The following is an 11,795-nucleotide window of genomic DNA, read 5'->3' as shown; positions in this document are numbered from 1 at the left end:
AGATGGAGCACGGTGGGTGGTCACTGAATATTTTGACGAGCACACCCACGAACTCATAAAGAAGTTTGACCTAGTAAAATTTCTGACCGCCCATAGAGGATTCACTCCCCTCGAGAAGAAATTCATAAAGCTGCTACATGATTGTAACGTCGGTCCATCAAGAATGGTCCAAATACTGTCCCTCATCCACAGCAAAAATGGGACTCTGAGTAGCATGCCCTACATACCAGCCGACGTCACAAACCTAAAGGCAAAGTACCATAGAGAGAGCAGGTTGGCTGACATAGAAGACACGATAGGCTACTTCGATGAGAAAGTGAAAGAAGATCCAGATTTCTTCTACAGGATAAGATTGGACGATGAGGACCGTGTCAGGAACATGTATTGGGTGGATGGTGCTGCAAGAAGAGCCTACAAACATTTCTGAGATTGCATTTCATTCGACACGACATATCTCACTAATATGTACAAGATGCCATGCGCTCCATTCATATGAATAAATAACCACAATTAGTCATTGCAGTTCGGATGCGGGCACGTTCGGAACGAAGACACGGATGGGTACACTTGGTTGTTCAAGACCTTCTTGGAGTGCATGGGTGGACTTGCTCCGATGAACATAAAACAGACCAGGATTTTAGCATGCGTGCAGGCATACAGGAGGTCTTTCCGTTGGCAGTGCACATGCACTGCAGGTGGCACATTATAAAGAAGGCTAAGGAGACGCTAGGACCGTTCTTTGCTGATCGTCCAGACCTGCACAAGGCATTCGAGTTGTGCGTGGACCACAGCTTGACGGTGGAGGAGTTTGAATGGAGCTGGATGGCTATGATTGAAACATATCAAGTCCAAGACAACGAGACACTTGCTAGCCTGTGGGAGAAGCGAATGTACTGGGTGCCGGTCTACTTCATGCACTGCTTCTTCCCATTTCTGCAGACTACGCAACGCAGCGAGGGGTTCAATGCTGTTCTGAAGCGGTACGTGAGCCCTGGCAACTCAATGCTGCAGTTTGCCAAGCAGTACACGGCTTTGCAACAAAAAATACTGTGATCTGAGCTACAGCAAGAAGCAAACACCGCGCTCAAGCAGCCTAAATTGCTAAAATATTTACCAATGGAGAGGCAGATGAGCAAGACATATACCAACAAGATTTTTAACAAGTAAGTCAGTGTGTGTTACAGTCTTATTTGCACAAGCATGAAGGTAATAGGTGCCATGTAGAAATGCAATGCAGTTGCCAGCTTTTTTGGAAATGCTGATATTTTGAAAGTGGCCATTGAGCACAGGGTATCCATGATGTGTAGTTACCATATTTAATGAACCGCAGTTGCCAGGTGAAGTCAACTACAGTTGCCATGTTTAATGAACTACAGTTGCCATGTGTAATGAACTGTAGTTGCCATGTTTAATGAACTGTAGTTGCCGTGTGAAATCAACTATAACTGCCATGTTTAATGAACTGTAGTTCCATTTGCCATGATGGTATGGAATGCACTTGCCAATTAAAATGTTATGCATTTGCCATGTGAAAAATATCATGCGGTTGCCATAGCCATCATTCATTTTAGATGCCCTTCCTACGTTACAGCCTACATCAACATAAGGTGCTACAAAAAACATCATAAGAGTTTAACAAAACCACAAAAACTTGCAGATTCTAGGAAGAAATAAAGCGTGCCAGCATGTACACGGCTTACCAGGTGGAAGAACATACGTTCAAGGTGTGTTCTCTCTTGGGCATGTCAGATTCAGAACCTGAAGACCCAGACAAAGGAAGGAACTACTTTGTGAAGGCCTTGATAAGCGAAGGCGAATACTACTGCCAATGCTGCAAATTTGAATGGGACGGGATTGTGTGTTTTCACATACTAAAAGTAATGGACATGAACGCGGTGACACGAATGCCCCGCCATTTCATACGACGACGATGGACTTGGAACGCTGACGACGCATTGGGCCGCAAACATCAAATGCAGTTTTGGTTGTGCATGATGAGAGACCAGAGTCAACCATGGAAGCCGTGAGGCACGTTGTGTTGACAAAGAACTATGCTGAACTAATAGATGAAGCGTGCAAGAGTGATGAGACAGCGAGGGTTGTAGAAAAACACAGGAAGGCCCTGAAAAGAGAGCTTGATGAGATCAAGAAGAGGAAAGTTGAGGAAGCCTTACACAGGTTCCCCCGCACCTCAAGTGTGCCTTCGTCCACGGAGCCATCATCTGAAAACTCGGAGGTAGGATCTGGAACAGCAAGCACACAAACCCAGGTAAGGAACCCGCCCCGTTCCATCTCAGAGGGGCGTCCAAAAGAGATAAGATACAAATCGGGATTGGAGATTCAAGAAAAGCACAAGAAAACAAAGAAAGTGACGGGCAATCAGTAAGCAACATTGGAGCACTATGACTTGGTGTTGGGGAACGTAGTAATTTCAAAAAATTCTTACGCACACGCAAGGGTGATGCATAGCAACGAGAGGGGAGAGTGTTGTCCACGTACCCTCGTAGACCGAAAGCGGAAGCGTTAGCACAATGCGGTTGATGTAGTCATACGTCTTCACGATCGGACCGATCAAGTACCGAATGCACGGCACCTCCGAGTTCAGCACACGTTCAGCCCGATGACGTCCCTCGAACTCCGATCCAGCCGAGTGTTGAGGGAAAGTTTCGTCAGCACGACGGTGTGGTGACGATGATGATGTTCTACCGACGCAGGGCTTCGCCTAAGCACCGCTATAGTATTATCGAGGTGGACTATGGTGGAGGGGGGCACCGCACACGGCTAAAAGATCAAATCAATTGTTGTGTCTTTGGGGTGCCCCTGCCCCCGTATATAAAGGAGCAAATGGGGACGTACGGCCGACCAGGAGGGGCGCGCCAGGAGGAGTCCTACTCCCACCGGGAGTAGGACTCCCTCCCTTCCTTGTTGGATTAGGAGAAGGGGGAAAGAGGAGGGAGAGAGGAAGGAAAGGGGGGCGTCGCCCCCCTCTCCTTGTCCTATTCGAACTAGAGGGGGAGGGGCGCGCGGCCCTGCCCTAGCCGCCTCTCCTCTTCTCCACTAAGGCCCACTATGGCCCATTAAGCCCCCGGGGGTTCCGGTAACCCCTCGGTACTCCGGTAAAATCCCGATTTCACCCGGAACATTTCCGATATCCAAATATAGGCTTCCAATATATCAATCTTCATGTCTCGACCATTTCGAGACTCCTCGTCATGTCCGTGATCACATCCAGGACTCCGAACTACCTTCGGTGCATCAAAACTCATAAACTCATAATATAACCGTCATCGAAACTTTAAGCGTGCGGACCCTACGGGTTCGAGAACTATGTAGACATGACCGAGACACGTCTCCAGTCAATAACCAATAGCGGAACCTGGATGCTCATATTGGCTCCCACATATTCTACGAAGATCTTTATTGGTCAGACCGCATAACAACATACGTTGTTCCCTTTGTCATCGGTATGTTACTTGCCCGAGATTCGATCGTCGGTATCTCAATACCTAGTTCAATCTCGTTACTGGCAAGTCTCTTTACTCGTTCCGTAATACATCATCCCACAACTAACTCATTAGTTGCAATGCTTGCAAGGCTTAAGTGATGTGCATTACCGAGTGGGCCCAGAGATACCTCTCCGACAATCGGAGTGACAAATCCTAATCTCGAAATACGCCAACCCAACAAGTACCTTCGGAGACACCTGTAGAGCATCTTTCTAATCACCTAGTTACGTTGTGACGTTTGGTAGCACACAAAGTCTTCCTCCGGTAAACGGGAGTTGCATAATCTCATAGTCATAGGAACATGTATAAGTCATGAAGAAAGCAATAGCAACATACTAATGATCCCGTTACTCAAATGACAACTCATGTCTATGGCTAGGAAACATAACCATCTTTGATCAACGAGCTAGTCAAGTAGAGGCATACTAGTGACACTCTGTTTGTCTATGTATTCACACAAGTATTATGTTTCTGGTCAATACAATTCTAGCATGAATAATAAACATTTATCATGATATAAGGAAATAAATAATAACTTTATTATTGCCTCTAGGTCATATTTCCTTCACTTGGTTGTTGGTGACATTTTTATTGCAACCTAGATGTTCTAAATTTGTAAAAATGGGAGAATGACTCTTGAGGGGAATCAGAATTTGAAAGGAAATGCCATGAATCAATGACTGCACTCGCCACGTGTGTGGTACTGAATTTGCCATGTTATTTGAATTGAATCTGCCGTGCCTTTTCTACTGAAACTGCCATGTTATTTCAACTGAATCTACCATGCCTGTTCTACTGAATCTGCGATGCCTTTTCTACTGAATCTGCCATGTTAGTTCTAATGAATATGCCATGTTATTTATACTGAGTCTGCCATCGCGTAGATTTCCGTGTTCAGTCACACATTTTAGTCCACACATATTGTATTGTGTGCAAACTATGGAAAACAAGTTGAAACGATCACATGCAAAAACCGTAAGGTTACGCCTGCGTACAAACTACCATGCTAGCCGATACAGTTAGCAGTGCAAAAAACCCAAAAATCCAAATGAGAAAGAACAATAACTTTCACTAACCATGACTGATCAACTACATTTGCCATGTTTTCAGACATCAAGGACGCATTCAAAACTGGTACTATCAACCCACAAACGCATAATAATACTGAAAACACATAAACGTATCTGCTGTACACCTAAGTAGGTTCACATCCACACATATGTTACAAACTATTGAAATGTCGCTCACACGCCACCACTATATACTAGGCTACGGGGAGATGCAGTCATAGCATATTACACGGACATAGTTTTGAAAGAACAAGGTAATACCTTACATTCCTCGGCAACAGAATGTAGGTAGGCGTTCGGTGTGGAGCACCACATGATCACTTGTACTTCTTGGTGGCTTTCTTGACAGCTTCCTCTATAAACTCTCGTGTGTTGGACCGCGTGTCGAAATCTTCATTCATCAACCAGTTCCATGTGTAAATTTTGCGGAGCTCGACGACCATTGCAGCTGTGACGACAGGGACCCGTCGACCTTCCCACTTTGCAAGGTATTCCAACGTGTGAAAGCCACAGTCGTGCCTATACAAGAAAAGAATCAGGTGAACTCACGAGAACAGGGAAAATCATAAACTTCAATTCAGACGTGACAAAGAGGGTTAGCATTGGTGTACAGGACACATAAAGAAAAGATAGTAATTACCGGTTTCCTTGCTTTGTAGTCGCCATGTACTCGATTGGAAAATGTCTGATCTGGACCTTTGAGTTTTCATAGTGACGGTTCCATGTCTCTTTGAGGTTGTTGATGAAGTATTCAGCATGCGTAGTAAGGTCTGCATCAGCTTCTGAACGCATTGAATCAAGCACCTCAAAATGTTGGTTCTTCAGGTCAAGGCAAATCGTGTAGTGGTGACCAGACTTGTCATGTGGGTCCTGTGGTGCAAGCTCCTGGAACATGGGGGACAATACCTGCAAGTAAAATGAAGGAAAGAAAAAGCAGAGTTCACATCAAGAACAGAAATGATGTAGTTTGAAAAATGATGTGTAAAGATATCACCGGTTGCACTAAGAGGCACATGAATGACATAAAGCAGCAAGTGTCCAAAAGTAAACCCACATAGAATGTTTAGTTACAGTGTGTAATTAAAAGAAGTTGCCATCCATGTATGCACAAAGTTGCCCTGTATTTTAGTTTGAAGTTGCCACATAGGTTGTATTAAGAAGCAAATCAAACTCATTTTACATGGCTGCTGTTGCCACATGAAACAACTGTCACAAAACAGGGTGTAGCCCACATGTGAAGCATAACTACAGGCAAAACATACCATGGGAGGAAAAATGTGCAAAAAAGGAAGGAATACTCACACATTTCTTCATTGTGAGCTTGAAATCACCATGCGCAGCAAAATGCTTCCTCGGGATTTTGTGGTGGAAGTCACCATCCCATATTTTGCAGGTCACACTGTACTGCATGATTGTTTTGTCGGGAGACATGTCCATATGCCTATTGATGAAGTCAATCCCACATGCAACTACATTCTTAGACATTTTACGAGTGGCCTCACAAACTCGGTAAGATCACCCAGGTCAACGTACGTCGCATGGCATTGTATGATCTTGGTTCTATCCAAACATGAGCTGTATGAAAATGATATAACATGAAAGAATCATGTCTACTAAGTAAAAAAAGAAATAAAACATAAACAGATCATACCTAGAATAGCAAAAGGAAGAAAAGTAAAAAGAGGAAAGCAAATGAGAGGTTATGTGGTGTGGTCATTACACTTTCAGCTTGTAACGCCCACGATGCGGCTATATCTCCCACGTGTCGAGGCACGACTTAGAGGCATAACCGCATTGTGGTTTTGTCGCAAGAAGGGTCATCTTCACACAATCCCATGTAATGAACAAGAATGCGATAAAGAGTTGGCTTACAATCGCCACTTCACACAATACATAAATAAAACATACATCATTCAGAGATACACCCATAGGTCCGACTACGGAACCAAAATAAAAGAAGACAACCCAACTGCTAGATCCCCGATCGTCCCAACTGGGCTCCACTACTGAACAACAAGGAAAGAAACAACACAACGGACAAGATCTTCATCAAGCTCCCACTTGAGCTCAGTTGCGTCACCTGCACTGGTATCCTCGGGACCTGCAACTGTTTTGGAAGTATCTGTGAGTCACGAGGACTCAGCAATCTCACACCCGCGAGATCAAGACTATTTAAGCTTAAAGGTAGGAAAGGGGTAAGGTGGTGAGGTTGCAGCAGCGACTAAGCATATATGGTGGCTAACATACGCAAATAAGAGCGAGAAGAGAAGCAACGGAACGGTCGTCAACTAGTGATGATCAAGAAGTGATCCTGAACTCCTACTTATGTCAAACATAACCCAGAAACCGTGTTCACTTCCCGGACTCCCCCGAGAGAGACCATCACGGCTACACACGCGGTTGATGCGTTTTAATTAAGGTCAAGTGTCAAGTTCTATACAACCGGATATTAACAAATTCCCATCTGCCACATAACCGCGGGCACGGCTTTCGAAAGATAATACCCTGCAGGGGTGTCCCAACTTAGCCCATTATAAGCTCTCACGGTCAACGAAGGATAAACCTTCTCCTGGGAAGACCCGATCAGTCTCGGAATCCCGGTTACAAGACATTTCGACAATGGTAAAACAAAACCAGCAAAGCCGCCCGAATGTGCCGGCGAATCCCGATAGGAGCTGCACATATCTCGTTCTCAGGGCACACCGGATGAGCCAGACGTCGGGTTGGCATAGACCCTGGTTGCCCAGGGGGCGCCGGACATCGCTCGGTTTGGACCAGCACTCGACGGAGAACTGGCCCGGGGGGGGGGGGGTAAATAAAGATGACCCTTGAGTCTGCAGAACCCAAGGGAAAAAGGCTTAGGTAGGCAAATGGTAAAACCAAGGTTGGGCCTTGCTGGAGGAGTTTTATTCAAAGCGAACTGTCAAGGGGGTCCCATAAATCACCCAACTGCGTAAGGAACGCAAAATCAAGGAACATAACACCGGTATGACGAAAACTAGGGCGCCAAGAGTGGAACAAAACACCAGGCATAAGGCCGAGCCTTCCACCCTTTACCAAGTATATAGATGCATTAAATATATAAGAGATATTGTGATATCCCAACATAAACATAATCCGACATGGAGCAATCTTCATCTTCACCTGCAACTAGCAACGCTATAAGAGGGGCTGAGCAAAAGCGGTAACATAGCCAAACAACGGTTTGCTAGGAAGCATGACAAAGGTTAGAGGTGGTTTCATGGAAATTTGGGAGGCATGATATAGCAAGTGGTAGGTAACGCGGCATAGCAATAGAGCGAACAACTAGCAAGCAAAGATAGAAGTGATTTCGAGGGTATGGTCATCTTGCCTGAAATCCCGCAAGGAAGAAGAACGAGTCCGTGAAGAAGACAAGCGGACGTAGTCGAACGAAACCTCACAACTCCGGAACGAAACCGAAGGTAACGAGAGAAGCAACCCAGAAAGAAACAAACAACATAGTAAACAACCACCACATACACATGGCATGATGCAAAAACAAATATGATGCATGTCCGGTTTAATGAGGCTTGGCATGGCAAAGTGCACATACAATACTACAAGTTAAGTGGAGCTCAATATGCAACGAGTTGCATATTGACGAAACGCCACATTCGAGTTATTTAGTTCGCTCTTGTTTATGTAACCAACAATATTAAATGATATTAAGCATGGCAAGAGGGTGAAGCATAAGTAAACTAACTATTTTAGGCAATTTAAATGAGGCCGGAACAACAAACAACAATTTTCGGAAAATCCTCATGTCCATAATTTAGATTTGGTACTGTTCTGCCATAAACGCAATTTTAATATTGTTAAATAGCAAAATGAAGTGCACCATGTTAAACTAGGCATTTTTCTACCCCATTTACATATAAAGTTTATTAAAATCCGAGTTACGGTTATCTAGTTATGGAATAAATCATTTTAACATATTATTCGAGCAAATTTAATCAAACAACATTTTAAACAATTTTAACATGGGTGAAAATGGCATATTATTAAACTACACAAAATTCTAAGCATTTTACATGTTTAAATCATTTTAATCCGATGCACGGTTGTGAAGTTATTATATGCATGAAGTTCAAGGGTTTTTCTGCAAATCTGGCATCTCTGGATAATAGCTAAAATCACAGATTTGTAAAAAAATGGATCGGGCCGAAATCCGCTGGGCCAACAGTGCACAGGAGAGGGGGCTGCTCACATAGGGCCAAAACTGGCCGGCTTGGGCTGGCGGATGTGGGCCGCGAGGAGATGGAGGGCGAGCTTGGCCTTGGCGCCTGGGACTTGGAGACCGGTCACGCTGGCGCTGGACCAAGTCAACGGAGGGGCAGCGCTGGCTGTCTCGTTCGTGAAGCAGGGGACGGCGGCTGGCGATGCGGGATGCAGGGCATGGCGGCGAGGAAACTCCAGGGCGGCTGGACGGGACTCGGGGGCGCTGGCAGCGGGATCCAGGAGTCGGGATGGAGGGGGCCCGAGCGAGGCTCTCGTCGAGGCCCTCCGGGAAGAAGAGCAGCGGTGCGACACGGAGCAACAAAGGGACTTGCGGCGGAGCTCGGTACCTCGCCTCGCTGCAAGACGAACGGGACGGCGGCGGCCGGCGCTGGTTCATGAGCAGCAGAGAGCGAAGGTTAGAGGGGAACCAGGGAAGAAAGGGAGAAGGGGCGCGAGGAGACGGCGACCTGCTGGCTTCGGCGAGGGGCAACGGGTGGCGATGGAGGTCGGGCATGAGCTCCTGCTCGAGGAAGACGACGGGGAGGCAGCAGCCTCGGGCAGTGAGGAGGACCGACGGGAGTCGCGGCTCCCCGTCCGGCGCTGGGACGAGACGAAGGAGGTCGGCGGCGGCTGGAGAGGCAGCACGGGCGCTGGAGGCGTGGACAAACGGCGGCGCGAGGAAGGGGCTCCGGGCGAGCACCTGCTCGGGAGAGGATCGAGGAAGCCTCTCCTTTGGTGCTGGACACGCACGGGGGCCGGGAGGGGAGGCGGCTACGAGCAGTGGCTGGCCTGGTGCTGAAAGCGAGGGGGAATTTTGGATCGAGGAGAGGGTGGCTGGTTCGGTGGATCTGGAGGATCCCGAGGAAGATGTTGAGTGGGTGGCGGCGCGGCTAGGGAGGATCCCTAGAAATCAGTGATTTGGTCTCGGTTTAGACTAACATATATAGCGGGTGGGTTAGGCTAGGGGCTATTCGGGCCCTCCGATTATAATCGGGCGGTCGAGAATAAGTAGGCTAGAGCGTCCAACAAAGAAAACGGTGATGTTTCGTAGATGTTAGGGGATGATCCAGACCCAACGGTCACAACAGTCCGGGTCGGGTTCGGGGAAGTTTTCGGACACACGCCAGAGGGGGGGTCGGTGGTTGTACAGAGAGGGTCAAACGGTCAGACAAGAGAGAATCGAAAATCCGGTTAGACTCAGAACGATTGACGAACGCAAGGGGGGACGCGGCAACTACGAACGAATGCAAATTTTTAAAACATGACGGCAACGAAGTGCCGATGCAATGCAAATGATGCGATGATGAATGCAACACACAAATAAAACACAGCTGACTCGCAAAACAAGGAAGGCAATTGGAGCGTCGGTCTCGGGGCGTTACAACACTCCACCACTACAAGAGGATCTCGTCCCGAGATCTAGGATGGCACCGGAGATAAACGGAAGGGGAAGAGAAGAGGTAAAACTAATTGCTTCTTTGACAAATGAGTGAAACCAAAGAACCTTGAGAGGTTGAAAACTTGAAAGAAGAATACGACAGAGTTGATCAAGATTTAAAACACTCCGTTATCAAAGAGGAACAAGGAACCTTACAAGAACCTTGTAGGTTGAAAAGCATGTAAAAGAGCTTAACGGATCAAAAGGAATATGAAAGCACACCGGTAGAAAAGAGAGACAAGGAACACCATGTGAACCTTGAGGTTAATTGACACGATAGATATTTAAACCACTCCGGTTAAAACAAGATAGGGAAGGAATAAGAATGATATAATTTGGGCAGCACTCCGACTGTAAATGGAAGGAATTGAACATGATCTTGACAAGATGAGAGGATACTCGATGAAATTAACAACACATTGCCTCCGGAACTACTGAAAGAAAAGCACAAGGGGTAAGAAAGATTTCAGACAGCACTCCGGTTAAACGGATAAGAAAGGAAAAATTACATGATCTTGACAAAACAAGATGATTGGTCGAAGAGAGCAACATCACAATGCCTCCGAAAGAAAGAATAGAAGATAGATCATTGGAATAACAGAATGGAGAAGAAAATGACAACACCTTCCACAAATGAATTTGGAAAGTATCCTTGCAAGAAGGTTAGAACGGAGTTGTTGGAAAAAACCAACAACTAAAAGAACAAGCTTGTTGAGGGCTTATGGAACACATCTCAAAATTATGAGGTGAAATTCTGCCACCAACGGAAACAAATGATTGCTTGAGATCAACGAAGAAATGAAAACTTCTCTTGCCGAGAGGATAGGAGAAAATTTGGATCATTGATAGACACCACAATTAGCAACATTCCTTAGGGAAGGCTGTAGGTGAAATATAACCCAAGATAAACTCCAACAAAAAGATTGATTGGTTGAAAAGATCTCTTGAACGAAGAGAAAATGATGGATTTAATTATCTCATTCCCGACAACTTGTGAATCATGAAACATGAAGAAATAATCAAGAATGACATAACACCACCTCAAAAGATAAGAGAGAAAGAATTGCACTTCGGAATGCAAGATAAAGAATGCTTGAACTCCTCAAAACAAGACATGTGTTGAGCACCATGTTAATTTTTGAGTATAGCCTGGCGGATCATAACTTCAAGAGAAATCCTGAAGAACAATTGAAAAATGAAAGGAATCCTTGACGAACCACCATGTAGAGCCTCCATGAAGAACTCCGGTAATAAAAGAATGATCAAATGAAAGGGAAAGTTGAAAAGAACTCCGGAAGAAGCCTTGCGACGATTAGATGAAGCTTTGAAATGATATAACCGAGAAAAACTTGGAACTCCGGAAAGAAAGATGGACAAATGAAATCAAGAATTTTGATGAACCTCCGGAATAAGGAATTGAATTTACTCGATGGAACAAGAATAAGAATTACACTATGCTCATCCTCCACCAATTAATTGATGACAAGCAATGGATTGTTGCATACTACTTATTCTCGTAGAGAGGATTAAGATAGATATTGC

General features: G+C 45.5%; 1 pseudogene; it reads left to right on the top strand.

Annotated features, from left to right (window-relative positions):
* The first annotated feature begins 214 nt into the window (after nucleotides 1-214).
* On the top strand, nucleotides 215-2,386 carry LOC141022686 (protein FAR1-RELATED SEQUENCE 5-like; annotated as a pseudogene).
* The last annotated feature ends 9,409 nt before the right edge of the window (nucleotides 2,387-11,795 follow it).

The sequence above is a fragment of the Aegilops tauschii genome, chromosome 5 (genome assembly GCF_002575655.3).
Source record: "Aegilops tauschii subsp. strangulata cultivar AL8/78 chromosome 5, Aet v6.0, whole genome shotgun sequence".
Lineage (NCBI taxonomy): Eukaryota > Viridiplantae > Streptophyta > Magnoliopsida > Poales > Poaceae > Aegilops > Aegilops tauschii.
This window is presented reverse-complemented; position numbering and strand designations above follow the sequence as displayed.